At 40.2% G+C, this 27230-nt stretch overlaps 1 protein-coding gene across 5 annotated transcripts in view; it reads left to right on the plus strand.

The window, feature by feature from the left end:
- Positions 1-27230, plus strand: part of MID1 (midline 1) — a 274419-nt gene that overhangs the window by 147658 nt on the left and 99531 nt on the right. Inside the window, exon 1 of one of the 5 annotated variants that reach the window (XM_072137828.1) lies at positions 10544-10795. The exons of the other annotated variants lie outside the window; for them this stretch is intronic. The gene's annotated coding sequence lies outside the window, so the exon portion shown is untranslated. Of the gene's footprint in view, positions 1-10543; positions 10796-27230 lie in introns of those variants that run through there. 5 annotated transcript variants of the gene reach the window in all.

Below are 27230 nucleotides of genomic sequence, written 5' to 3' on the forward strand. Positions count from 1 at the left end.
CGTGTCGCGATCCCATGCATTCTCCGAATCCGTCGGGTTGTCTGACGGCCACGCCCCCCGATTTCTGTCGCGTGCAAGCTGGCGCCAATGCGCCAAAATCCGATCGCCTTCGCCACAATCCCAGGGCAATTTGGCGCAAAACGGAAATCGTCGGGAAACCCGACGAAAATGTGCTGCGCAGACCCTTAGTAAATGAGCCCCAATGAGTTAACTGAATAATGAAAAGTGTACACAATAGGAAGACTATTGGTCAAAAATCCCTTATGAGCCAGTGTAAACAATTGCAGGTCTGCCATCAGTGTGTGTATTACAACTGTTACAAACCGTTGCTGCTGTTCGCCTGCAAGACAGGGAGTCCATGCATCATATTTCTGAAAGATGCAAGGGCTCCTGTCCAGTGTGCTGTGCTCAGACCGTGGGATCTGAGCAAAATAGAGGCCTGATTTCACAGGCCGAACACGCTGACCGAACACTGTACAGCAGGACTTAAGCCTGTGTCAGAGGTGTGCCCTTTTAAATTGTCTCATAGTCTTTCGCTTACAGCTCTGTCTTTAATTCTATTACTGTGTGTTCCTCTTACTATAATGGCGATACAACTGTACTACATATATATGTACAGTTTTGTATATATGTTTTCTGAATTAGACCCTCCCTCCGGATGTCACAGCAACAGATTGATGCCACCCGATGTGACAATCTCAGCACGTGGCACACAAAGAGTTGACACCTATGCTTAGTTCCAGATTGTGTAATACAGCAGTCACCTGCTCTGTATGGAGAGAGCTCAGCCTGTACAATACTATTATGGCGCTCATAGTTAAGATGCTAATAACATTCACCAAATGTGAACATTTTCCGTTAGGCTACATTCACGCAAACGTGTGTGGGACGTATATATGTCCCCCATAGCCGGCAATGGGTGCACCGTCCCGTATGGGAGCGGTACGGTGCAGCACACATGCGTCATCGTGCCTTCTGTAGCTAGGAGAAAGACAGGACATGTCCTATTTTTCTCCAGAATACAGCGCCATGCGCCATATATCGCTATGGAGATGGGCGAGGGTGAGCGACGCTCACCCCCTCCTCCTCTCCTGGGCGCCGACAAGTGCCCCCGTGCTACGGTACGGTGGGCACACATCAGTGTGAATGTAGCCTTAAATTGTTTATAGATGGGATGTTACCTGTTATTATGGTGTACAATAGTTGCTACATCCAACTGATGTTAAAATAAAAATGATTGAGGTCATAGGAAAGTTGTTGAGGAACCACACAGATAATAGTCATTATACAAGGAATGTAAAGAATAAGGGCTTAGAAATTAATAGTAACTGCTAATGTCAGTCACTCGCCGGTATATTTATTTTGCTGGCTGTGTGTTTATTTTGTCGTCTAGAGAAATAACTGTTGAACATTTGTAATGGTTAATGACTTTCTGAAAGCCGGGCTAAGTGCTGCTCTTGATAAGTCAATGTATTGTTTATTCTGTCTGCAGAAATTTGTGCCATCCACTGAAGCAAAAAGGCTCCATTCAGACATGAGATTGTACGTGCTATTAATGCAATGTGTTGTTACAATCTTTGACAAATTCTGGTGAGTCAAGTTGTCTAGAAGGAGCATCCTTTATGTTGGGCGAATGTCAGGATCTTGAAAGAAACTAGAATTCACATGGATGTTGCTGTAGGCTGCAGTCTCTTCTATACCTGGTGATTTTTTACTACCATGGGTACAATTTTATAGAAAGACACTTTTTTCCCCTTGGCAAAATAAATTCCTGTTGTCTCCCACAATGAGTTGTCTGATCAGCATTAACATGCTCTGGGGACATGCATCAATGCAACTACAGACATAGCATGTGATGAGCCTTGTTGAATACGTTGGAGTGCAATGCTCAGCAATATGCCAGTCTTACCAAATTGTCCTTAAAGGCGTATTCCCACAAAGACAAGTTTCTTATATGTATTCAGGATAACAAAATAACACATTCTCTAATTCACTGTTATTAACAAAAATGCAGCATTTCACAAATATTATTCCAACCTGTCTCTATCAGTCCTGGTGTACACAATTTTTAGTTGAACCTAGAGATGACCCTGTAACTTCTGACTTAGGGTCGGGCCGCCATCTTGGATTTCTGTGTGAGATTGTGCAGATGAGATTTTTGTTTCTCTCTGCTGTGTGCCTGTAGCCACGCCCTCTGCACGGAGCTCAGAGACTCTCACTGATTACTTCCTGACAGAGATCGTGAACAGAGAGAAAGGCTGCAACAACAAACTAAAAGGAGATAAGTAATCTAAGGGATCATATCAGTTCTAGGAAAAGGGGGGTGAATTAAACTGTTAATTTTTTTGTAATTTTTTTTTAACTTGTTTTTTTACTGTATTTTTAGACCCTGTAGGAACCATAGGGGTTCTAATCACTTCCACCATATACTGTAGTGCTGTAATCTATTCTGGTAATCTTATTCAATTTGTTATCCATGGTCTGATTCCTTTTTAAATCCACTTTTAAAATTCAGCTAAAGAGCCCCCAGCACTTCCCACTTTTTCTTCCTCATGTAATCTCCATTCAGAAGAGGAAGTTTCAGAACTTGGTGGAAGGAGGAAGTGCTCCTTGTAAAGCATGTGAAGCTGCAGCATGGAGAACCTCTGGTAATGCCCCAGAGCACTACTGGCTAATTAGCAAAATTCATTTTAGAAGGATGAAGTCCACGGATAACCAATATAAGAGGAATAATACAATCACAGTGCCTGGATCTATGAGTGAGTGTCACTGGTTTATCAAGCTTGATTTTAAGGCTAGATTTCCTTTAATCATGAATAAACTGCCGATTTTTGGAATACAACACGGGTGTGTCTTTAGGTACCATGCACATGGCACAGATTTGAAACATCAGGTAAGCTAACAGTTTTAGGCTGTATTCACATCACCTTTTTACAGTCCAATTCCTGGTGTACCCTTAAAATGAAGGATTAAAGGGAACCTGTCATCAGGATTTCACATTTTCACTAATTACAGGTTCCCATAGTATTTTTGATACTAATTCCCAAACTGATTTTCTAATTACTGCATCTACTCACTTTTTAAAGCAAATAATGGTAAACCTGACTTCCTGCCAGCAAACTGGAAAGAGTCATAGGAGCGTCAGTGCAAGTAAAAAGATTAAACCTAAATAGATTCACCTTAATATATATATATAAATCTTTCACCTAATACAACTTTTTACCATTTGATACATTAGGTTTTTTCAGTAAATTATAAAATTACTAATCTTCATCATGTAAATAAAATCATAAGCAAATACAATACAATATCCAATACACAGATGAACAGAGACCTATAATATTAAAAATATATAGTACAATATAGGCAGCTGAAATGTTGACAGCAGTTATGGCTATTACAATGAAGAATTATTTTTAAAAAATATATAAGAAATATGATATAATTAATTCATAGTGTAGAATAAGATGCATATGAAGGTGGAGATTGACATTCTTCCAGTATTGTCCCTGTGACCTTTCTATAAATTCATACTTGATCTTAAGGAATCGCTCTTATATTTTATACAATACAATGAATCAATATTAGATACTGAATCATTTTTATCAGTTAAAATATGAGATTTACGACTCGGGGTCACAAGCAACTGAAACCTTTTGCTAATATACAGCAGAAGTCATTGTTAGTGAGCACAGCGGGCAGGATTTTTCCATAGTAAATGAAAAAGAAAAGAATGTAAAATGTGGAAACTAGTATAGCCACAGACAGACTAATGATGCATAACACCATTATCAATTTTACTATTTCATGGTGTAACTGATTTTCCATGTATTGTGTAAGATGGTGACAAATCCTCTCTGGCCCATCATTCAAGAAGACAATTTCTGTAAGAGAAAATGACATACATGTTACTTTATAAAATCTGTATGTTGTGGGCATGTTTGCTTTGTTAATATAATTTTGCATTTTTACTCTTTTACATTAACGGGGTTGTCTGGGAATAAAATATGTTATGGATTAAGGACTTTGAAAACAGTTAACCTCTTATACAGGCGGTCCCCTACTTAAGAACACTCGACTTACATACGACCCATAGTTACAAATGGACCTCTGGATATTGGTAATTTACTGTACTTTAGTCCTAGGCTACAATCATCAGCTGTAACAGTTTTCACAGGTGTCTGTAATGAAGTTTTAGTGTTAATATTGATTCTTATGACAACCCAACATTTTTAAAATCCAATTGTCACAGAGTTCACAATTGTCACAAAAGTTCTGTCTGGGATTACAATGATAAAATATACAGATCCGACTTACATACAAATTCAACTTAAGAACAAACCTGCAGACCCTATCTTGTATGTAACCCGGGGACTGCCTGTACTAACTTCTCTTTATGCTCCCATTCACCCACATTGCTACTGGTTATAGCTCTGTTTGTATACAGTGGCCAGCGGTGACATCACGGCCACGGGCCTGCCACAGCCTGATACTCCTGTGGTAGCCGCTGTGGGTGGCTCATCTTTGCTGGCATTTCTATACAAACAGAGACCGTCAGTGATAGGCGTTACTGTGGGGGAACAGGAGTGTGAAAAGAGGAGTTTTACAGCCCCCAGTGCTATATTTATTATAATTTTAAATTCCCAGACAACTACTTTAAAATATTAAATTTGATTTCTAAATACTGTATACACATTGCGTTAAAACATGTGTTTGTTATTGCATGTTTTAACACATGCATTGTGTTTTGTTGACAAATTACAAATGTTAACAGCTATAGGCTACCACAAATGGTGGTCAGTGCCTCTACCATAGACTATTTGAGCAACGAATGATGAAAGTGTACATAAATTTATAGTAACAAGTCTGCATATGATGGAAATTAAAGGCAAAAAGGCAAAATGTTAACAATAATGTGTTGTTGAATACACTAAACCAAGTAAAAGAAGTTAAAGATAAGCAGCAGACAGAGTTGTGTAGTCAGAGGTGAGCACGTGTTTGTTAGCATCTTAAGAGTGTCAGAACAAGATTTTGGGACACCGGGTCCTGCAAGTGCCGGTGTCGGGCTGTGATCTTACTCCGATCTCGGGTGTTTAACCCCTTACACGCCGCGGTCAAGCATGACCCCTGTGCAAGTGTGTCCCCCGTGGATCGGACCCCCCCGGTGTGCTTACCGAGGGATACGATCCCTCCTGCCGCAGCCTCAGGTTCCAACGAGTGACCCGAGGCTTCCGGCTGCTGTCCCCGCCGGGTTCTGCCTTCCGGGCAGGACCCGGCTGTATGTAACTGAGCATGCGCAGCATGCTCAGTTACACTATACACTGCAATACAAGTGTATTGCAGTGTAAAGGCTTGAACAAGCGATCGGATGAAAGAAGTAGAAAATGTGAAAAAGTGAAAAAAAAGATTAAATCATTTTATAATATAATTAAATAAATAAATAAAAAAAGTCCCATAATCTCCCCAGTTATACATGAAATTCAAATAAATATATAAAACACAAAAACACGTACATATTTGGTATCACCGTCCGTATCAATCTGTACAATAAATCTAAATCAATATTGAACCCGCAATTTTTCATCAAACACCATCACAAAAATTGTTCTAAAAAGTGATCAAAAAACGTTACGTTCCCTAATATGATACGACTGAAAAGAACAACTAGTTTCCGCAAAAAATAAGCCCTCAACCAGATCTGACAACAGAAAAATACAGAAGTTATGGCCCTAAAAAGTTGTCAATAGTAAAAACAATGCGATTTTCTCCAATATTGGTTTTGCTCAGGAAAATTGAGCAAAGATAAGAAAAACTATATAAATGAGGTATCACCGCAATCGTAGTGAACCAGAGAATAAAGATAAAATATTATTTTTATGTTACAGTGAGCGGGGGAAAAAATGCTAAAAATCCAAAATAAAAATTTATGATTTTGTTTGTGTCCCCCGGATGTTCCAGAAATGTTAATTATCAAGCTTTTTGGGTAGTTTTAGTTCCTGTCTGGAAAGCAGAACATTTCAAACTTGGAAAATGAAGAATTTTTACAAACTTTTGCCAAATTTTTACTTTTTTTTCAGAACGAAACGCAAAACGTGTCACTTAAATTTTTCAACTAACATGAAGTACAATGTATCACTAGAAAACAGTCCCAAAATCACCTGAATATGTTAAAGCGTTCCGAAGTTATAACCAATTATCGTGGGACATGTCAGATTTTAAAAATCGAGTCTGGTCATTGAGCTGAAAACTAGTGTCGGTGATAAGGGGTTAATGACAGGCTCTCTAACAGAGGCAACCGCTTTTATCAACTAACACACCAAATTTTAGCGTTAACCCTATGCTAAAAAGATGTTCCTGATATCTTTGTTTAGGGTCTTATATAAAGCTATGACATCTCTTCACATACTATAAGTATTGTATAGGCCATGCAAAAACTAAATAAAGAGAACAATAAGGCACTACACAGAGGAGGAGATTTATCAATGTTTCTATGCCAGAAAACTGTAGTAATTTGCACCTGAAATGCCACATACCATATTTACTAAAGGTTTTAGACCAACTTTTTGTCCAACTGCTACAAAGGGGGCATGTTCTGTGACAGGCTATGCGGCAAAAAATTCAGTATTGTGGTACAGCAAACTAGACCAACTAATAGGAGATGCAAAGTACAATCTGCCAGTCTTCTGCAGCAACAGATTAATCATCCAGCATCAAACACAATATAGATATGGCGCAGCAGAGAAATAGTTGTTCTCTGCATTGTTCTAAAGACTGACACATGAATAAGTCTCCCCAGTGTAAAAACATTTGTTGGCAGACCGATCCGTTCGAAATTTCCAGCTGGCCATACACATTTAGTTAGTACTAGGAATAGAGTACTAGGAATAGAGTCAAGATGCTCCCAAACATATATTGTTGGGATGGAATTACATTTTGTTTACGTAGGACCTGTCACTCCTGATATGACTGTTTTAGTTTAAAATTCTATTGGAAATAATAAAATAATTACTATTACTACCGGTCATACAATTCCTCTGTTATTCCTACTAGAAATGTATGGATAAATTTATTAACTTGTTGTTACAAATTCATGAGGATGTGTCCATCAGAGCAATCAGTAAGATTAATAAAGATTAATAAAGAACAGCATCTTGTTTTTACGAGTTTCGGTGACTTGCTGCAGGTAGGAATGCCATAGTACAAAAATGCATGGCGAATATGACATTTTATTCAGATTTGTAGATTAATCAAATTATTAAAATGGGTAATTCTCTTTAAATTACATTAGGGAGTCTACAGGACTGCAATTATGTAGATGTCTTAAAGTGTGGGTTAATATTCTAGTTGGCAGAACCTTGTAGGTAAGGTAAGTTTGACAGTTTTATTGTAAATATCTAACAAGCCACTCATAGTAGAGGGATCACTAGCAAATAGACTGTGGCCTTCGTTGTGTCTAGTTATGTGTATTTAACCATTCTGATAATTGTTTAAAAGAGCATGGGTAAAGTGTACGCCTGTCCATTTAAGGAAATAAGGTTGCATAGAAGTAGTAACTTGAATGATCTGACCTTCCCATACACATGGCATTTACATGGTTTAAAGGACACCTGTCATCAGGTCTGTGTCACTTGTCCTGTCACTACTACCTGTTGGAGCAGCTCACAAGGATCCCATCCCAGCCTTTATCTAGTTATTTCATACATTATTCATTGTAAAATCACATATTTTTTATCAAGTAAATGAGGCTGGTCACATGGTCAGAGGCAGTGATGTCACCCCTGTTCCCCCTCCCCTCTCCTCCCCCTGCTCATGTCTGTGTGTAATGTATAGTAAAGTATTGCTGGTGTGTGTGCTGCATCTGCTGACATGCTGCATCCTCCTAATATACAGGTGAGAGACACAGACATCAGCTACACATGAATCTGACATGTTCTGCTGTAACATGGCTGCCTGGAGCTGCTGTATCTCTCCTATACACACACACAGGCTGCAGGGGGCGCCAGCACCAGGAAGCACATCATTATACAGCCTCACATCATTATACAGGCTGTCAGTCATGCACTGGGGGTGTGGCTGTGCCTCCCACTCATGAATAAGGTGGACAGCTTGAATATGCTAATGCTTCATTGGACATTTCACAGGTCATTTGCATACAGCTTTAGGACCTCATTGCTTAGGTTTACAGGCATGTAGAGGGACAATGAAGGGATAGAGGCAATGCTCTCTAATGGCAGTTTATGAAAATATATTTAGTTTAGGGGGGTTATTTTGCATGACGGGTTCTCTTTAAATCCTCTGATAGGACTGTCTATAACAATGTCTATACAGGTTAATGCCGCACTTCCTTTATACAGGAGTGAAGGCGGTGATCTAGAAACACCTTACAACATTGTGATATTGATTGTTCACTATTCAGGAGGTTAGAGAGACCTCAATAGGCAAGAATTATTTTTTTAATTTAAACTTTGTTTTAATATTCAATATTACGTTTTTAAGCGATTAATAAAATCAAAGTTTTTGGGGGAGTACTAGTAAAAGACAAATTCATTTTAAAGTGCATACACATGCACACTAAGCTCAGCCTGACTGAATGTTGATGTGATCACAAGGGAAAACAAGGTGCTTCTTGACACTTCTGACCACAATTTATCTTCCTTCAAATCTGAAGAATCAGAATGTTGAAATCCAACAGTACAATACTTCTTTCCTCTGACATGTGGCTTTGACTGGTCAGTAGGTCGTCAGGTTCCTGCCAAAATTGTTATATTCAGCCAACATTTGTCCAACCAGTATAACCACTGTTAAATGATTGTTAAATGTTCCTGATGATTGAAATTACTTATACTGATCATCATTTGGCCTACATAAAAATGTATCTGATTTCATTGTTTGGACTATAGATATTGAAAATGACTAAAAGGATCTGACAATAATGCTGGTTGCAATGTCTGCTGCATAGTTAATATTTCGTTCTTTAACAGTGTGTTCAGGCAATAATAGAAACCTGAATATGGCACCACATAGGGGCACTGTACAGAGGCACTGAGAGCTATATAAAGTCTAAGGTAACATGAACAACAATAATAACAACAATAATAATAATGGAGGTGACATGAGGTCCAAAATCCCTGGGGTCCTTTATCAGATGTGTAAGGTATTTTATGCCTATAGGTTTATCTATTAGATTTTGAAAATGTGTGGAATACATATTTATAGATGATACATGAGCAATATATGACATAACTAGGAAATTTCTTGCAAGCATTTAAGGGTATGTACACATTTGTTTTGTAATAGGCTTCATAGTAGAAAACCCACAACTAAACACACAAAGAATCTGCCTACAGTTGTTAACAATAGTGATAGAAACTGTTTTTAATTGTATGGCTTCAGAAACCACAGGTAGGTGAATAAACCCCACTGTGGGAGTCTTAGGCCTCATGCATACGAACCATATTTCCGCGCGGCTACGACATCTGCCTTAATGGAGAGGATGAAGGGTGACCCCTGCCCTCTACATAGAGATCCACGGAGTACGGGCCTTAACTTGGTGAAAGATAGAAAATACCATAATGCTCATGCAGCCATTGCAGTCTATGGGGATGTATGTACGTCCGCAAGCTTGCAGCCGTACATCCGTCCCCCATACGGCAGTGGGCCTCAGGACAGACCCACATGACCGCGGTCAAAACTGGTTATGTTATGTCCATGAAAATGGTCCAGTGGATGGTCTGTGATTTATGGGTCGACCATGGTTGCCTGGTGCTGGACTTATGTACATGCCGTATCACACCAAATAAATTTGGGGTTAAAAGAAGTGGATGTGCTTCATAATTGGATGAAATGCTGGTCTAAGAGGGTGGCCTTCATAAGAGGTGTTATTTTATGATTTTATTCATATATATATATATATATCTATATTTATACATAGATAGATAGATAGATAGATAGATAGATAGATAGATTCAAAACCAGATACATGAGTTTTAGGCCCGTTCCACACTTGCGAGTGTGATGCGATGAACTTACTGAACAATACATGTGAATAAGTATATAGAGGTCTCTCCATTACACATGACTGAATACATCTGTCCAGTCACTGAGCAGAGTAAACACTCCAGTGAGTGCAGTTGTATACAGGCCGCTCTTGAGGTGAAGTGGCCCTGGAGATAACCCCAGCCCTGTCCCCTGTGCACAGATAAGGAGAGCAGCCTCTGATAACACAGTCTCTCCTATCTCTACGCCTTTATTCTCATATTTGCATAATTGAATGACTGTGAGGGGGCAGCTGGCAGTGTACAATGCACAGCCCGCACGTCCCGGCTCTGTGTGTGGAGACATGACAGCGCACAGCGCTCTATAGTAATACACTGAGGTATTTATTAACCATTCAGTATCTGGACGAGGAGGAGCCGAATCAAGTGGACTACGGACAGGAATCTCCTCTCAGCGCCCAGTTAGTTAAACCTCTATAATCCGCCTCACACTGTGCGAGAGCACGCCCCCGGGGCGCTGATTGGCTGAGGCGCTGGCCGCGGTTGGCCCGGCTCGCACAGTACTAGAGTCAGGCAGCGCAGTGCTGGGAATGAAGCTGCCTCTCCCTGCTGCTCACTTCTCATAGGCTGAGAGGGGACACAAGTTCATATTGTCCCAGCAAGAAAGTCTCCGAGTGCAGGACATGAGTGTGATGGATGCCCTGTGCTGAGCCCTGAGCACTGGCAGCAGCTCTCCCTGGGGACTGGCACCTTGTATCACATAGGACTGGATGGATTATGGGATGCTAACCATGACTCAGGTGAGGCAGCACATGTCATCTGCACCAGGAATTCATTGTCTGCGCTTCTCCCCCTCTTAGATTATGCAAATGAGCCTGGGATGGGAAAGTGCAGAATGTGCAGAGTTCTCCCTTATCTATTCATTCTGAGATTAGGATAAAGTGTTAGCAGTTGTTTTACATTTATATGTAGTCTTTGTTATTACTTTGTGTCACTTGTAAGGAATACTACATTGTGTATAGTGATGATACACGTGTAAACTCTTATGCCCCCCCCCCCCATCTGTAATTTACTATATGTAGTTTATGTTTTACATGTATATGTAGTATTTGTTATTACTTTGTGTCACTTGTAAGGAATACTACATTGTCTATAGTAATGATACAAGTGTAAACTCTTATGTCCCCACCATCTGTAATTTACTATGTTTAGTTTATGTTTTAATCCCCCTCCTACATGTAACATCCCCCCCAACTAAACAATTAGAAGCATGGTAAAAGGAAACCCTGGGGACATGTAGTCTACCCCCTGGGGACAACAGGTTGTGCACCTAGGGTAATGTAGAGGTGTCATCCTGATCTACTATAAACATGGTGACATTTGGTGCCTTTTTAGTGAGTGATCACCACATGGCGGTTCTATGTACCCAGTGATGATCCTAACTACGTCACAGGAGCGGTTGCCTCAGTAATACCAATATAATTGTTCAACCTTTTGTTGCAATGAATTAGGGTTCTGCTACATATTTGGTCTTGAGGGATCTTTCACCATCTCGAGTATGTGATGGGTTGTGGATGGGATTTCTTGCTTTGTTTGTTGTGAAACATTCCCACCTTAAGGTATTAGTTTGTTATTAGTAAATATAGTTATATATGTGTCTGTGTTGATATAATAACTACAATGATGACTGGTGCAATATGTAAATGAATAGCAATTCTATCTGGTGCTTTATGTGTATTGAGATGAATATGATTAATGTCCCTGGTATCAGTCATTAGTAGCAGAGCGCTCCCCGGTGACGGAAATGTTTATTGGAGAGGGGGATGTGAGTGCTGCATCCATATGAAGAAGTATATTAGTTAATTAGTGGCGGGGCAGTTACCCTGTAGGAAGCCTGGCAGAGCGCATTGTGTGTGCTGCACGCTGGCTTTGATCGCTTAGGTGGTAAATAGACAAGCGGGGTAACTATGGGAACCTCTGCTGTAGGTTTGTGGGAACAGAATGGATGCCGCCAGTGGACAATGGGCAGTTTGTTAACATATTTGTGGTGATGATCAGCAAACCAAACAGCCGAATTATGTAACTGAGTTGCCACTGAAAAGTTTGCTTCAGTCATTTGACAGCTGCGGCTTTCTTGTCCCGATCATTATGTAGAGGTACTGTACTGAATTACTCTTGTGTGATAATAGACTCTTTTCAGTAAGGCTGTGCTGTCATCAGGCGGCTGAAAATATTCTGCCAGGTCCTTTATTGTAGGCCAAAGCTACATAGAAATGTGACTGTGATACAAATGTAACATATATGTAAGGTTTTTTTTTTCCTACTCAATTACATAGTGTGTCAGAGCCGTTATTGTGTTCAATACTTCTGTAATATTTTAGGATCTTGCTGTCAAAAGGATCATAGAGGACTCTGTCACTTTATTTATGGAAACTGCCCATGGAACTTTGGCCGCCCCCTTAAAGTGGGACATAGCCGCCATAGGGCCTGTCACCTTACAAAGTTATTAGAAACAAAAAACGCAGCAATCGGCTCACCCAGCACTCTGAAATGCACCTTCCAACAAACCGCAGGTGCACGTGGATCCGCTCAAAAGTTCAACCGCTGCTACACAAATGGATAAAGATCCCGGCACAAGTCCATAGTAGGGTACGGTGTAAAAACCTCCTTTATTCATGGATATAAAATTACAGTCATCTGTTAGAGAAGCAGCGTTCTGACCAACGCGTTTCAAGAAAAAGCCTCATTCATGGTCTAAAACAGTGGTTCTCAACCTGTGAGTTGTGACCCCAGCAGGGGTCAAACGACCAAAACACAGGGGTCGCCTAAAGCCTTTGGAGCCGCCATTTTATTGTGTTTTTACTGCAAACTGCATGGTTTGGGGTCACCACAACATGAGTAACTGTATTGCGGGGTCACAGCATTACAACGGATGAGAACCACTGGTCTAAAACAATGACCGAAATGTCAGTATTTAAAACAAACCAATCAAGATCATGTAAGTGAAAGTTACTTACAAAGTTATTGGTTGAACATTGGCTTGGACATCATTTTCATACATGTTTAGTTTGTTAAACTGGGGGGCAGACCACATGGTCCGCCAACAATCACAAGATTATGGGGCTCTGAATGCACTGAATTAGATGGTATCACTATGGTAATCTATGAGCACAACTCTGTTCATTCATGGAACTGACGGAGCACTGTACATGGCTATTCCATTCGATGGTGAATGGGGCATTTGTCATGGTGGTCACTTTGAATTGGAACTCATGGGTCCTGTTCTCGTGATTAATGGGAGTCCCATGGATTTGACACATATCCTGTCATAGTTGTCAAATCCTTAAATCTTTAATCTACTGTTGCTCTCTGCTTAGTTATTGTCCATCTTCCATCTTTGCCTGGCAACTCGGCTACAGTGAGGTGACAAATCGTTCAGTGAACACAACTACGGAAGCAGCCTAAAAATACTCTTCAGGCTGAAGATGGACAGGATTCAAACTGACAATAGTCCGATATCTACTTGGCATGGTTGTGACCTCTGATAAATCCACATAATCCCACTTTTACTATACTATTGTTGTGGACTACATGGGAGATCTGTAATTTATGATCTGTATCTATAGATGGTTGTGGAGAGCCTGAGACGGAGGGGGTGTGTTGGTAGTAAAAGATAAATCAGTTGAAGTGAAATAAGTTGGTCCTTGTTTAAGGTGACCTTTAGTATAGCCATTATTTATCTGGATTCAGCAGACCGCAACAATCAGATAGCCAGATAGGAACAAAAGTGATCCTGTTGTCTGCTTTAGTGTATTCGATGTACACCACTAATGTAGATGGATTGCAATTACCAGCCTGTAGAGGTCAGACTTGAAGTTTGGAATATGCATTATTTGGTAGTAGTAGTATTTCCTCTATAAATGACAATGTGCTGACATTGACAGGACCGAATATCATGAATCGTGCCGAATTTTACACACTTTATTTACTTATTTCTATACACACAACAATGTAGACTGAAAGGATAATTTGATGTAAGGTCGGTATCATAAATTAGTATTGTTTTACTAATATCTTTTTGAGCACATAAAGCATCAACGTTCTTATTTTGTCTATGGTTCTAGATATTTGTGACTTATTGTTAGGGAAAGCAATTAAGTGGTGAACACATGAGATGTTTTAGGTAATTATTATAATCTGGTGGGGTTTTGGTGGTGCTTTCCGGTCAAGAGGTTTGGTTAAAAAGTTTGTGGCTATAAGTGCCTATGAGTAAAATGAAGGAGAGTGTTGTTAGAGGACCTTGTGTCTAAGATTGTGTGTTGAGTGTTTTTATGCTGTCTGTCTAGTTGGATTATTGAGTCTTGGACTAGATTTGTACCCAGTTTTTTACCTTTTGTTTGTGTAATAAAATAAAAACCATGTAATAAAAACATGGTCACCATTTCACCTCACAGTAACAAGGACATATCACATAAATTGACCTTCACATAAATTGACCAGCAGTTCCTTTGTCTGCTGGGATAAAAATTTTCCGAATTTTTCTCAACACAAAGGTTTTATTTGTAAATCAGAGATGTAAAGAATTACCCCATACCTGAAATTACCTTATACTCTCTGTGCATTCCTGAGACCATACCTGTACCTTTTAGGATGGCCATGCACAATAGATCCATGTCAACCAAAGTGACTGTTTTTATAAGGATTGGGTGACTGACCTATATGTGCTGGGCTGTCCTGACATTTCTCTACTTACAAATGTGTGGGATTAAGTATGTTGGATAGCTGATCATTTTGTTTACAGGATAGATAAGCTATTGTTGGAAACTATACTTGGACACTAAACTGAGCATGCATGTGCATGGGAAGGACTGGCTTTTGACACCTATCTAATGTTTATGGTTAGCCTAAAGCTGAGCTTACGTGTGTGTGTTAGGCAATATACACATGAACTTGCATCTTGTCTCCCCATCCATTTCAATGGGTTCTCACACGACCATGGTTTCCACGCTCCCATGTGTTAGCTGATAGCTGTTAGGAAACTTCAGCGCAATTCCTCTTCCCGTCTGTATGTGTGTGTGTCTCAGGCAGGCCTCTTGCACTCTCATCATCGTCTAAGCAGACCTTGCACACCCAAGAGTGATGACACATGGACTGCTAACAATTGACCTTGGGTCTGATCTTTGTGGCTCAATACTGCATACGTTCATGTGCAGGTACCCTAACGTGTAACATGGTGTCATGTCATGTGCTGATGTCTAACATCATGTGACGTATTCAGGTAACATGTTTGGTTCCTGCTCCTAAAATAAAATAACTTGGAAGTCATACACCTTCTTGTGCCTTCTTATCACTTGACCCTGGCAAGAATGGTGGAAGTTTAACTACAGATACAGACCACTAGACAGAATCCAGCCACCTAACTTGACTTTTCTCTTCGTTGCCCTTATTTAAAGGGCTCTCAGTGCTGACAGATTCCTTTTTCTATTAGAGCTGAATAAGCTGCTTGTCTATCAGTCAGACCCAGGGGCTTTGTCATTTTCATTTCAGGGTGTTTGAGGAGGTGTTAGAGATTAGTAGTAATGCCTAGAAGAAGAATGAATAGAATTTAAACCACCCAGCTTCAACAACACAAAGATGACCCACATGGAGGGAAAGCCAGGCCTGGGGCTTCTTAGTCACTAAAAGCCTGCAGAAAATAAACATTGTTGGTCCCTAGTAGTAGACTTAGTAGTAGTAGTAGTGTATTGTACATTGTAAATCATCGCTAGATCATATACACAATTTGCTGTCTTATGGAACATCCATTCATCCCTCATATTTAAAGGCAAATTAAAATTTCCTTTGCATCCTATGGTATACCCTGCTTATAGGTTAGCATGAATTTTCCCTTTGGAAGCACGTCTATAATAAAGAATGGGGTCATTGCTTAATTGGCCGGATGAGCTAACATTTTATAATAGACATATCTAGTCTTTTGTACTCTTTCACAAGGAAGGGGGGAGGGGGAGCGGATGACTGGCCGGGGAATCTGATTTTTAGAAGAAGAATAATTTGACCTATTTGTCTAGAAATATTTTGCCTGGAGAATGGTGTCAGTTCAAGTCATGATTTGACCTCCATGAGTGTTTGCCTTTTATATCTAGTGGTGTTTTAGTGTGTTATGGAGTACTAAGAAAAATCCCAAAACACATACAGATTTATTTTGGGATAACCACTCAAAATTGCATTGAAAAGTGGTGTTACCACTTAGCATGTGTAAAACGTGCAACTGGCAAATTTTTCAGAAAAATTGATTGTCAGATGTTACTGTATATTTTACATACATTTATAGAGCTACACCTGTGATAACCTTAAAGGGAACCAGTCATAATAAATAAAAGTTTACTTAAAGGGAACCTACCACCCCGATTCTACCTATAAAGGTAGAAGGGGTGGTAGGTGGATGAATGGGACGTGAAGATTAGCCCTTTTTTGGGCTAATCCTCACGTCCCGGGTGTCTTTTACAAAACTTTATTGGAGGAATATGTAAATTTTTTTAATGCGGCTACTGGGGCGTGGGGTAGCCGGACATGAGGCTACTAGTCGCAGCTACTCCACGCCCCAGTAGCCACGTTACTCCGCCTACCATTTAATCTTCGCCTTGGGCTGCGCGGCCGCGGCTCCGGGACAAGGGCGCGCAGCTACGAGGAGCTGAACGCCGAAGATTAAATGGTAGGAGGAGTAACGTGGCTACTGCGGCGTGGAGTAGCCGCGACTAGTAGCCTCATGTCCGGCTACTCCACGCCCCAGTAGCTGCATTTACATATTCCTCCAATAAAGTTTTGTAAAAGACACCCGGGAAGTGAGGATTAGCCCAAAAAAGGGCTATCCTCACGTCCCATTCATCCACGTACCACCCCTTCTACCTTTATAGGTAGAATCGGGGTGGTAGGTTCCCTTTAATAAACCACTCCCAGTGAGTTGTGACGCATAGTTACACTATCCAAATCATGTTTCTTTTGTTGTCGAGTGTGGTGGTGTAACACAGAAGATCAACTATGAAGAGAAGTGTAAATTGTTTGCATAAAGTCATAGAGTTGATGTGGTCAGGATTGAAGTCACGTTCTCACTGCCTCTGAACATCCCACCGCTTTGATTGACATCATTCACTGGAATTCAGGAGAGTTGGTTATGATGTTCTTGAATTCAGAAGTGTCACTCACAGAAGAGGGGGCATTTTGAGATGGGGAGAGCCTGACTTCAGTATTAAACTCTATGCATCCATGACAACCCTTTTTCATCTCTCTCTTAAAAGTAGATTATCTGGATGATGCCACAAAATTGGACCATCGAAGAAACATTATTCTAAAGGTGTTAACCTGCTTGACAGCATACTGGTAGTGGTTTATTATTTCCACTGACAGGTTCCATCTTTATATCATTACTTTGACAAAATTCACAAAAAGCACACAAATGCCACGTTCTACTGGGCACGTTTGTTGGCATCATTGCATTTTAGAGGACGAGATAAGATGTAGCAGACTGACTAAAGAGTAGATGCTGGCCAAAGGCTGAAACATCAAGGCAAAGTGTTTTTCTTTCTTTTCTCTGAGCTAAGTGCTGCTTTGTGGAGTCTTAATTGTTTCAGTTCACAGGACCTGTTGAACCAGTTTATGTAGGCTCATGAAGTGTGGCTCAAGAGGAGACATCCGTTGTAAATTATGACACGGACCCAGAGCAAATGTTGGTTGGCAGTAATGACTTGAGGTTCTATTTCAAAGCAAATTGACAAATGTGATTTGTGTGTCCCACTGCAGTAGAGGTGAAGCCCTCAGCCCCAAGTCGTAAAACTTCTGGTGTTCAAAGGGTGGACTTGTGTACAACTGCATAGTTTGTGTCATGTTAAAATGTAAAGGCGTTGATTTAGGAAGTTTTACTTTCTTTTGTGTGACTGCATTAATTTTAGTTAACTTGTGACATTGCAGGCGATGTATATGATCTACTGTAGAACTGTAGATACATTTGACTGTAATGATAATTGCACCTTTCGTGAACTCATGAATAATCCTTGTGTACCTGTTACCATAGCAATTGTGGAAATTTTGCTATTGCTGTGACATTAATTCGGTTGTTTGTGTGTTTATTATTTAGAAGGAAACAGTATTTTCTGCCTACAATAATTGAGACCTTATAGGGGTTTTCTTGGATTAATTGGGTAATAACGGAATAAAAAGCTGTAAGCATTGATTTTTTTTTTCTTTTCAGGATTCCATCACTGTCAGTCTCTGTTTGTCATAATAATAATAATAATAATAATCATCTTATATAAATTGCCAGTCTATGAGGAATTGTATAATGCTTCAGTCATTTTTATAAGGGGACGCAATAAAAATAATTGAATAAATAAAAATGACGCTGCTTGAACTAGTCATCAACCTCCATCTTATATACAAAGTCCAAAGTCAGTGGGACTGCAGAGAAACATTTTCCAGAGTTAAAGTTGCATGAAGTTTGTATACAGAAGCTGCATTGGTGATGTCACAACGAAGGCATGTTTGACCACTGCCATGCATCTAGGGGCAAATCATAATTTATGCCCAAAAAAAAAAAAAACGCCTTGCACCATGAAGGTGCAAGGTGAAGACTTTCAGACCATTTTTAGACACTTTTTGCGACTGCTGCGACAAATTGCTGTGTCTGTTAAGGGGGTGTGGCTCCAATTGCGGCAAAAGTGTGATTAAAAACTTGCCAAATCTAGACAGTTTTTATGGTGTGAACTGCAAGAGGTTCAGAGTACAACTAGACAGTCTTATACTGCACCAGATATAGCATCAACAGTGCACTGTCTATCTTTAAGACACTTTTTTTTTATAAATCTGTCCCATAGCCGAAATAGCATTGAAGTGCAGAGGTCTTTATCTATTTGTTTCCACCGGTATAATCATCTGATAAATCAACGTAAATCTTTAGGAGTTATGACCTCCGGTGCCATCTGCCATGCATCTTCCAGCTTTGCATAGTAACACGGCCTGGCTTTCATCATGTAATGCTTATTTAAACATGAAAGTCACCAAATCCTCTTAGCTGAAGTGGCTAGCATAAATTGTACAAGCTACATTGTGGCTTTAGTTGAACGCTACATTTCATAATGATTTCCTATCGAAGAGCGAGAGCATTCTACTTGCTTTGATGGATGCAGCCTTTCTGTTTCTGCTACATTTTAATTTCCTTACAAAATACCATGGGCACAAATGTGTCAGGTTTGGCGCCAGAGATGTGTTTTCTGTTTCCCGTAATACAATTGTGCCTTAGAGCGACAGGGACATGCCCTCAAATCTAGTGCATTGTTTGGAAGGTCACCAAGATATACATATGTGATTCACCCGCATTGAGTCACCTTCATGAAGGTTAATTTAATACACTTCACTCCTGTCTCATCAAGAGCAGACCTGTCCACTTTACTCAGATAAGATCTGCTTAGTATTTGTGTTTACAGAGGCAGCCATCTTTAATTTGGAAATACTACACTGCTACATGAGATTGCCGAGCAGAGGAAATTAAGATTAGTCAAGTTGGTCAACCGATAAACAAACGGGTTCCCTAACAATAGATCCATGGTACATTTTGAAGTCGGTATGTCATCAGTTAGTCATCGAGTCGTATGTCCGCAGAATCGGTACATATTTTAGAATCTGAAAAAAAACCTGATGGCTGGCAGATGTGTCACCAGCTTGTCGCATGATTTTGTTACCTAGCAAGTGATCTGCAAATATGGACCGCATGTGGATGACACCTGCATATAATCTATGTGGCGTCTATATTCCTCACATCCCCATAGACTTCTATGGGAAAGCTTGAATCACAAACAAGGGCAGGAATAGGACCTACTGTGAGTTTTTTTACAACCTCAATGCTTCATGTGCATTGCTCCATCAAAATCATTGTGTCAAGGTGCAAAAAAAAGGGATAGCACACGGACAAATAAGTTTATGTGCATATATGCTTATACATGTATTTGTTCACGTTAATGCCCTCGTAGAGGAATGCCTTGTATCATAAATATTCCCGTTTTGTGAATATCTCTAGCCTGAATGGGAATGGCGGCCAGGGAGTCAAGGAATAAAAGGTTGTCCTATTTGTCCAGGCAAACATTGGCCATGGACTTCCTGTGTAAAATCAGTTTGCAGGGTGTCTGTCTAGAAGGGTATAGCTGACTAAGATTTTCTTTACAGGAAAAATGAATAGGTGTACGATTATGATGATGTCTCTTTGTAAGTTTCTGTCATCTATCATCGGTTTCAATAAGGAACTGGTGAGTTTACAGATTTACTAATGGTGGACTGCAAAAGGACCAGCATGTAAGTTTTGACAAAGTCACTGCCCCGGTTTTTCTGATGTAATGGAACGGCCAAATACTCTTTAGAAACAATTTATAAACATCTGGATATGAGACGGAGGCTCCCTGGATAAGATACCGAAGTGCCTCTTGGCTCCACTGTCTTATAAGATATGCACGCCCCCATTCTCTTCATTTTGAGCCTGGTCTCGTCCACCCATCTGCAGACATCGGATGACTTCACGATTGGAAACCAAGAGTGGGGGAGCCAAGAGATTCTCAGCTGAAGTTGAATGCCTCTGGATAATTTTCATAATTTTATTTATTTATAGTTAAATAATTTTTATACCCTTTTTTTTATTTATTTTTTATTTTTTACCAGCAAGCATGTGTTATCAAACACTGATGATGACCTGTATGTACAATTGCCTTATGTATAGATTTGATGCTGCTGTTTTCTGAAGTCTGTGTTCTGCTGAAGGATTTTCTGGACAGCAGTGGTTTGTATACATCTCATGTGTTGCTTTGTCATTCTATGTAAATAATACACATTTCAGAGCTGTATTGCTCTAGCTGTTTCCTGGTAATCCTAAACTGCATAAATGTCAGTCTACATAATAGTCGTATCTGCTGTGGGCCTTCAGCATTGATGTTCTTCTCCAACTGTTACTGGTTATTTGCATGATGTTGATCTTGTGGTGAGACTTTCAGGAGTCCTCTTGTCAGGAGCCTTTTTGTGCTCCGCTGAGTTATTGGATCACTCAGTACACAATCTGAAATGTGCATCTGTAATCTCATGAAAACAGGAAGAATTTGAGTGAATAATAAGTTACAGGATTAATACAAGCATCTGTTCTGATGAATTTTAGTAATGAATGTATGTAGGCCATAGGATTTCACTTCAACATTAGAATACAGGCTATTATGTGTATGCTAAAGACTAATGCCACACTACACCTGAAAATCCAGCTGCATCCACAATTATTTTTCTTATACTTCCTATTTTTTTTTTTTTTTTTGCTCAGAATTATGTTTTTTGGCTGCTTTATTTTGTTGGATAAAATGAGAGATGCGATTATGGAAACCCAACAGATGCCGATGTAGGCAAAGGGTTGTGTTGGGCAGTCAGTGTCACTTATATGACAGATCTGCACTGCCGCCATTTCCATTGTTATTTCACTTATTCGCCATGTTTGGATGCATTCTTGTTTCTGAGTTAGCCTTCATTCACACGAACGAATGGGGGACGTATATATGGCCGACACATATACGTCCCCCATACACCGCAATGGCCTCATGGCGCAGTTTGGTAACTGTACGGTGCAGCACACATGCCATTCCGAACCCCATAGAAAGACAGGACATGTTCTATCTTTTGACAGATTACAAGTCCGGGCCCTATATTCTTCTATGGAGAGGGGCGGGGATGAGCGGTGCTCTCCTCCCTCCTCCTCTCCCTGGTGCCGATGTATGCCCACCGTAGTACGGTACGGCGGACATACATGGTGTGAATACAGCCTTGGGCCATAGCCACACAGACGTGTTTTTATAGCAATTTTTCAGTGACTAGCAAACAGCCCTATTACTTTCTTTCGGCTCATACACTCCGCATAAAATATATCATGTCCTATTCCTGCCTGTCTTTGCCTCTATGGCAGTCTTCTTCTGTTGTCAGCGCCATGTATAGTGGTGCTCACCCGCCAATGCCAGATGCAGGGATAATGTTTCCTTGTTTGCGGCCTAAGTGATTTATATATGTTTAAGACTTACATTTGTAGATCATAAAAAAAATATGGTAGAATACATAAATGTATTTTCTGTGTTGTTCACAGCTGTATTGGAGGTGGGAAGTGCTCCTTCAGAATTTAAAAGGCTGTGAATCTGCAGTAGGGAGGGGCTTTGATAACACGCCCAAAGCCTTTCAGGCTCATTAGCATAACTGTAAAAGTTGATTTTAGAAGGAAGGAGGCCATGTATAACAAATATAAGAAGAGTATCTCGGTCACAGTGCCAGTAAGAGTCCCTGGTTTATTATGCATGGTAGATTTTTTTTTTTAGCACCAGGGTGAAGGATTGTAAACCAAGCACACTTACATGCTAGTATGTGCCCTCTCTGGAATCTGCTCTTCTTTTAGTTTTTGAAACCCTTGTTTTTACAAAACTAAAATTCTTTTTTTAAATCTCCTCTCCAACTTAGAGTCTGAGCTTCTCCCCTTTCCATGTAAAAGCCAAGAATCAATAACCGATAAATGATGTATGTTTTTTTCCTAGTAATTTACTGCCAGTGCATAAGAATTGCCAATCTCTGACCAAGAAGACGTCTTGTATTTTTCTACTCCTCCAATAGCTCCTTTCTATGCTGGAATGTTGTGAGGATTGTAGGATTTCAGGATAGCAGAATGCCCTTTTGTGGGGCTCATTGACAAGGCTATTAGAATGCAGTATAAGCATTATGCATGCGCAGACACTTGGGTACACATCTAGTGTAGGACGGATCCCACACACATTTCTGTGATTCCTTTGACAAGAGGTCAGAAAGCCTCACTTCTGTGGTTTTCTAGAGTTTTTAGTTCTAAGCAGGTTATTGATGGATTTGACAGTCGCTGGTTTAGTCTGACAAAATGCGCATTGAGAGGAGAATAGACACATATGGTGGAGTTTTTCTAAGCAGACTTCATTTTAGGTATATTTGTCTTTGGCTATTTGTTGGTTATATATAAAACAGAATTGTTCTGAGAATTTAATGATAAAACATAATTTGTGCTCTTGAAAAGGAATAATACTGTAAATTTACAGGACTATAAGGCTAGTTCTGAACGTGCTGAGTCCAGTCCAATTACACGTGGTTCGGTCTGGGAAACTCCTCATATGCAGAGAGTGCTTTTCTCAGATTTAACTTTATTTTGTGCTACTGGCCTAAGGCATAGCTGTATTATATTCTATGGAAGATGCCCCCATGGGAAGACCACCCATTTTCTGTTCAAAATCTGGTGTTCTGCTCAGAGAGGTCTCACTGGATTATACTCGGACATGCAACTGCTGCACTTGACGGGGTAAAATGATGTGAAGTAATCAATAATTAGGCCAAACAAACAATGGGGCCACTTAATTATAATGTCAGATCTCTTGGCAGCCTGTAAAGTATCAGTTGTTTATAAGCTGTGAAATACGTTTCCTCCAAAGAATTTCAAATGCTGAAATGCTGACAGGATCTGTCTCCTGCGCCGCTCTACTGCCTCCCACCTCATCCGTTTTGTTGAGTGAACCACAACAGTTTTTTTTCACCTTAGGTTGTGATCGAAGAGAACGTGTATTTATATTTTTATCATGGACTTTTTTTTTTACAATGAATGAGTTGAGATGATTATTTTTGCTAGACAATAAATTGAACCTTTTTCACTTTTTTTACATCACTTACGGACATGGGTTTATTTCTCAACCGTAGACACAAAACAAGGTATAGAACGTAGTAAAGGTCTTAAGATTAAAGGGGTTTTCCGAGATAACTATTTGACCTTTTCAAACAATGGGTCACTGATATCAGATCTGTGGTAAACCTCAGTTTATCTGTTTAGACCAGCAGCCTTACACACAGAAATAATGATAAGGAATGTAACTGGAAGTCTGATTTGTGGTCTACTGACCTTTGTCCTGAAACCCATAACCCTGTGCTCTACCTAATCGTTTTTCCACTGGCTAACCTCTCTCCTCTCTAATCTATTGTTAAAGGAAACCTACCACCACGGATCTACCTATTAAGGTAGATCCAGTGGTAGGTCCATCTAATGTATAGTAGTATAGCCCTTTTTAGGGCTAATTCTTTTGTGGCCCATAACTTTTATACATTTTAATTCCCCAATATTAAAATTTTCTAATGAGGCTACTGGGGCATGGAGTAGCCGGAGCTGAGGCTGCACGGCACAGCTACTTCACACCCGGATAGCTTCTTGCGTTCCGCCTTCCCTGACATCTTCAGCTTTCAGCTCCTGGTAGTTGAGCGCACTTGTCTGTGAAGCTGGGTTCTGCGCCTGCATCAAACACAGGCCACCACCTGCGCAGTCTTAGTTCTGAAGCCGTCGCTACTGCGCATGCGCAGAACCCAGCTTCACAGACGAGAGTGCACTGCTACCAATACAATACCTCTTGTGCCACTCCCTCATCCTCATAGAAATGTAAGCTCTTGTGTCACTCCCTCATCATCATAGAAATGTAAGCTCTTGTGTCACTCCCCTCATCCTCATAGAAATGTAAGCTCTTGCGAGCAGGGCCCTCACTGCTATTGTTTCATATGACTGTACTCTGTAATGTCTTTTATTTCTATATATCCCCTATCATTTGTAAAGTGCCAGGGCTATTCCTCTATATTTCTTCCCTGGATCTATTCCGTTCTTCCCCATAGCTGAGTACAGTCTTTTATTCTAGGTAATGTGTGATACTCCAGTACAATCTGGAGTAGCCTGGAGTGTGTATTTTCTGAGCATATCCCCATCTTCAGGAAAATCTTTTTGAAAGGAGATAGTTATGTCAACCTTTGAAAGCGATTTAAAGTTTTCTATCTAGCTAGAAGGAACTTCAGCCCACAGCTATTTCACCCAATTACCCCCATATACTTGCACACTATCCCATATCTCATCTCAAGTATGTCAGAATCCAGCACTCCAAATCCTTTATTTCCTTGACAGGTGCCGCCAGGAAAGATTGATTTACTGTGCATTGCCAATATATAGCCGGTCTATAGCCTTGGCACATATCTTGCTCTTCTCTGCAGCTTAGGTCATTTTCGCGATCTGTGGGGGTCACCCAACTGAGACCCCCACTGATCAGCAAGTTAGGCCCTAGCCCCTGGATAGGGCCTAACTTGTCTTTGTGGAAAAACCCCTTTAAGGACCTAAAAGGTTGGCCACTTTACTGGTAAAACTTTAAAAATTATTGATGTGTGTGTATATATATATATATATATATATATATATATATATATATATATATATATATATATATATATATATATATGGTACTAAAAGACTTTTTTTCCTCTGGTACATCTCAAGCAGAATTCATGCTGATCTGTGGGATAATGTCCTTCCTGTACAAATAACTATCTCAGATGCTTTTGGTTCTGTTTTTTAAATTTTAATTTGATTTCCTTCCTGCATATTTTTCTTGTGAAAACACCTCAAATCCACACTTGGGATGTGAGCCCCATGTATTATGTTACCAGTGGCATGGCCATGTATTTCCCATGAAAAGTTTTTTTTTTTTTGTTTTGTCTGAATGCCATTTGTCTGCCTATCGATTTTCTCATTTATATTCTGAACGAGACTGTAACATTCCTTAGTCTAAAGCAACTGGCAGTGCATGCGAGGTTGAACCATTGATGGGCCCGTGCCAAAACATTTCATGCTTGCATGGACATGCTTGAAATGCCTGTGTGCCTTCCTGAATATTTTACCTAGCCTTACCATATGCTGTATTCACGTTTAAAATACTGCACTTTTAATATTCTGTGCTGACACGTTTTTGCTTTATAAGATAAGCACTTGTCTTTAACTGAATTGTTTTTCTTATGCAGTGATATTCTAGATCAGGGGTCTCAAACTCGCGGCCCGCGGGCCAACTGCGGCCCGCGGGACAACATTTTGCGGCCCCCACCTGGAAAAGCACCGCCGGTCGGGTCGGGTCGCTGCATGGAGAGGGCTCACGGGCTGAGCCCTCTCCATAGCCGGTAAGTCTTTGCTGCATATTGCAGCAAAGGCTTACCGGTAACACCCGCGATCGGTGCTAGCACCGATCGCGGGTGCTTTCACAGCGATGGCTGCCGGCAAAGCTGCCGGCAGCCTCAAAAAGATAGCGGCGCATGGGCGCCGCCATCTTACCTGGGATCGCCGCTCCCCCGGGAGCAGCGATCCGTCTCCATGGTAGCCTCGGGTCTTCCGTAGACCCGAGGCTATTTCGTTTTAACCCCTTCATTACAATGTGCTGATAGCACATTGTAATGAATGAGGAGGAAAATCCCCATATACTGCCATACTGTAGTATGGCAATATATGATAGGATCGATCAGACAACCTAGGGTTAAAGTACCCTAGGGAGTCTGAAAAATAGTATAAATAAAAATAAAAAAAAGTTTTTTTAAAAAAAATTATAACAAAAAAACATTAAATTTCAAATCACCCCCCTTTCCCTAGAACTGACATAAATATAAATAAACAGTAAAAATCATAAACACATCAGGTATCGACGCGTCCGAAAATGCCCGATCTATCAAAATATGATAACGTTTTTTACAATGCGTTTAACCCCGTTACGGAAAATAGCGCCCAAAGTCGAAAATGACTTTTTTGCCATTTTGAAAAATATAAAAAAATCTATAAAAAGTGATCAAAAGGTCGTACAGTCCTAAAAATGATATAATTGAAAATATTGTCATATTTCGCAAAAAATGACACCACCCACAGCTCCGTACACCAAAGTATAAAAAAGTTATTAGCGCCAGAAGTTGGCAAAATCAAAAAAATAATTTTTGTACAGGTTTTAATTTTTGTAAATGTATGAAAACATTATAAAACCTATACAAATTTGGTATCCCCTTAATCGTACCGACCCAAAGAATAAAGTAGACATGTCATTTGGGGCGCTCAGTGAAAGACGTAATATCCAAGCCCACAAGAAAATGGCGCAAATGCATTTTCATTGCATTTGGAATTTTTTTCCCGCTTCCGAGTACATGGCATGGAATATTTAATACCATCACTATGAAGTGCAATTTGTTACGCAGAAACAAGCCGTCACACAGCTCTTTACGTGTAAAAATAAAAAAGTTATAGATTTTTGAAGGTGGGGAGTGAAAAATGGACATGAAAAAACAGGAAAGGGCCCGTAACCGGTTAATTCCCTTCCCTCCGGTACTTGAAAAAGATGA

Source organism: Engystomops pustulosus, chromosome 2 (assembly GCF_040894005.1).
Source record: "Engystomops pustulosus chromosome 2, aEngPut4.maternal, whole genome shotgun sequence".
NCBI lineage: Eukaryota > Metazoa > Chordata > Amphibia > Anura > Leptodactylidae > Engystomops > Engystomops pustulosus.